The sequence below is a fragment of the Humulus lupulus genome, chromosome 2 (assembly GCF_963169125.1).
Source record: "Humulus lupulus chromosome 2, drHumLupu1.1, whole genome shotgun sequence".
NCBI classification, from domain to species: Eukaryota; Viridiplantae; Streptophyta; class Magnoliopsida; order Rosales; family Cannabaceae; genus Humulus; species Humulus lupulus.
In genome coordinates this window covers 10364844-10368128 of record NC_084794.1, presented here as the reverse complement: position 1 = coordinate 10368128, position 3285 = coordinate 10364844, and positions in this window count along the sequence as shown.

The following is a 3285-nucleotide window of genomic DNA, read 5'->3' as shown; positions in this document are numbered from 1 at the left end:
CGGTCACCGGGGTCATATACCTTGGCTATAGTCATCTGGTCGTAGACCAGGCAAGCGCTTATAAGTTCTTCGACTTTAGGGTCGGTCTAGCATTAATGCCATAGAGCCATTCAATGCGTGATTCTCGACTTTAGAGTCGGTCCCTGACTAGTCAGTGTCTTTCACTAGTAAGACATGCCACCAATCACATATCACATATTCCATATCCATAAATGAGGTATTTAGCATGCTTACTAAACAGGTATTAGTACTATTAGGGCCATGCATCAACACAGAGACTCAAGCTCTGAACGATATCATACTCAGTATATAAGGCATGTCCCAATCACATGTTTCTCATGTATCATATGCAATAAATCCAGCAATCTAACATGCACCAATAACAGCCATGCATGTCACGTTTAATAGTCAACCAGCATGCGTCAAGAATAGTCATGCATGTCATACATAATAATCAACCGACATGCATCAATAATAACCATGCATGTCTCATACATAATAATCAACCGACATGCATCAATATTAACCATGCATGTCTCATATACACAGGGTGCAGTTTTCTTACCTCAGATTCGAGCTAGTACTGATATAAGAACGGTCCTTGAGAACGATAAACCTTTAAACCCTTAGCGGTCACCTAATCATAACCAAATATGGATCACCATTAATAACATGATAATAAAAGGTTCCACACCAATATCTAGCCCCCAAGAGATCAATCCAAACTAATCCAAGTAGTAGGGACACTCCTGAGGCCCATAGCTAAGTTCCCGGGGTCAAAACGAGCAAACAGGGTGAAAACAGGGCAAGGGCTGCGACCCTAGCACCTTGGGCCGCGGCCCCCAGGGTTCTCTGAGGCAAGGGCCGCAGCCCCCTCTATCAAGGGCCGCGGCGCCCAGCGAAGACAAATTCCTGACACCTGCTTCTTCGAACTAGGGTCGCGGCGCACAAGAACAGGGCCGCGGCCCCCAACCCTGGGCCATTCCCAAACGTGTTTTAAACACTCCAAATCCTCCAAAAACATACCCAAACATTCCCCAATCATCAAATCAAAGTTCCCAAGCTTCCCAATACTCCAAAACCCTCAAAACCCAAAGCTCAAACCGACCAAAAACTCAACAATCAACAAAGTCCAATTTTAAGCTTTAAAACTTTAAAAACTTAAAACTTCAAACTTAGATTACCTTTGATTGGGTTGTTTTCCGTCAAATCCTTCGGTTAAGAAGCTTCTAATATTTCCTAGGATCGCTATGCCTCGACCCTCGCTTGATTCCGACTCCTAGAACTCAAGATTTCCTCAAAAAGGCTCAAACGGTAAAACGGACTGTTTTGAGAGAGAACGAGAAGTTTCTAACGTACGTTCTTATTTGTCAAGCTACTTCAAGCTTAAGTAACCTCAAATAAAACCTAGTGCTCGGGGTCCCGAAAACACCCCCGGGGACACTATAGTCAGAACTTCCAGAATTTCACCCTGATCTCAAATATTCCCAATCTATCACCAAATAAACATTTCTATTACCCCAAAATTGACCCCGTTATGACAAAACCGCTAATCCATTATATATGACCGTCTCATGTCGAATAGCTCGAATATATCTCCATAATAATGAAATCTCATTCACAAATTACAATATGCACCCAATTTACACAATTACGCCCACAGTGGTCAAATTACCAAATTACCCTCATATTTAACATATGAACCCATATGCATGCATTCACCATCATATAATAATATAACTCACGTAAACATGCATATAATCATTAAATATCATAATAAATCAATTATGGCCCTTCCGGCCTCCTAACCAAGGTCCTAAACCTTATTAGGAAATTTGGGGCATTACACTTTTTGTCTTAAAACCTTGATTAGCGAGTTGATTGCACATTTTAAACTCACTTAGTAACGACTCTAAGGTAGTAGGATGTTCCAGTGTTGCCACATTGCAAGTAGAGCAAGCATGATAACCTTGGTCAGTCCATCCAAAAAGGCTACTCCTTGTTGGGTAATCGTTTATAGTCCACATCAAAGCTGCTCGAAGAGTGAAGAAACTACCATCGATTGCATCTTGAGTCTGTACACCGGTCACCCATAATTCTTTTAACTCATCAATCAATGGTTTTAAGAAAACATCAAAATCTTTTCCTGGCGAATGAGGTCCCAGAATTAATAAGCTCAACATGAAATTAGTTTCTCTCATGCACAACCATGGTGGCAAGTTATATGTCGTCAACACAACCGACCACATACTATAAGAAAGACTCATATTACCAAAGGAATTGAATCCATCTGCAGCCAATCCAAGCCGCACATTCCTGGGTTCCATTGTAAACGTTGGATTATTTCAGTCAAAGTCCTTCCAAGCTTTCCCATCAGCAGGATGACGCAATACACCATCTTCTTTTATACGTTGCTCATGATGCTATCTCATATGTTGAGCAATGTGCCCTGATACATATTTTCACATTAACCTAGGGGTTAAATGAAAATAGCGCATCACTTTATGAGACACTTTTTTGCCTTTGGTGTTCTTGTCCACCCACCGATCCTCCCCACAAATAGGACATTTGCTTTTTCCAGCATATTCTTTCCAACATATATATAAATGAAGAAATAAATCTTACTCTTAAGAAATAGAGAGAAACCCCTTCACTTTTGGAGATTTTTGGACCTAAAAATAATATTTTTTTAGATGAAAAATGGGAGATTTTCGTGGAGAGAGGCGGAGAGAAATGAGTCTGTAAAAACTGAGGGAAAGAGAGGAAGAAGAAGGAGGGGTCGCGTAGCTGGGGATATTTATTGTTCTCGGTATAGGCACTTGCCCTATTCCAGAACCACGAAAAGTTCCCGCGCATCTGAAATGTCTATATCGAGAACTTTTTTTTTTTTTTTTTTGTAGTGAGTGTGTGAGAAGATTATACCATTTATAAGATCATGATTATTTCTTACCATATACTATATTCTAGCTTTCCAGATTATTCTCTTACTGACTTAAGCATCATCCTTCCTGTCTAAACTAAGCTTCCACTAATCCACCATGTATGTTGTTGTGTTTAATGTAAAAATCTTAAAATCCAAGCTGTCAGGTGGAGGTGCGTACTTGCATGAGGTAGAGTGTTCTCTCCATGCGTTAGATCGTGCAATGCAGGCAGCTTCCATGAGCTGAGCTCGCGTACCGCGGGCCCTGCTGTGCTAGTGGAGAGCTAATTAACACAACTAGTAGTGCTAACGTGGCTCTCTCTCTCTCTTTCTCATTCTAAATCATCTGGTCCTTCCATGTACGT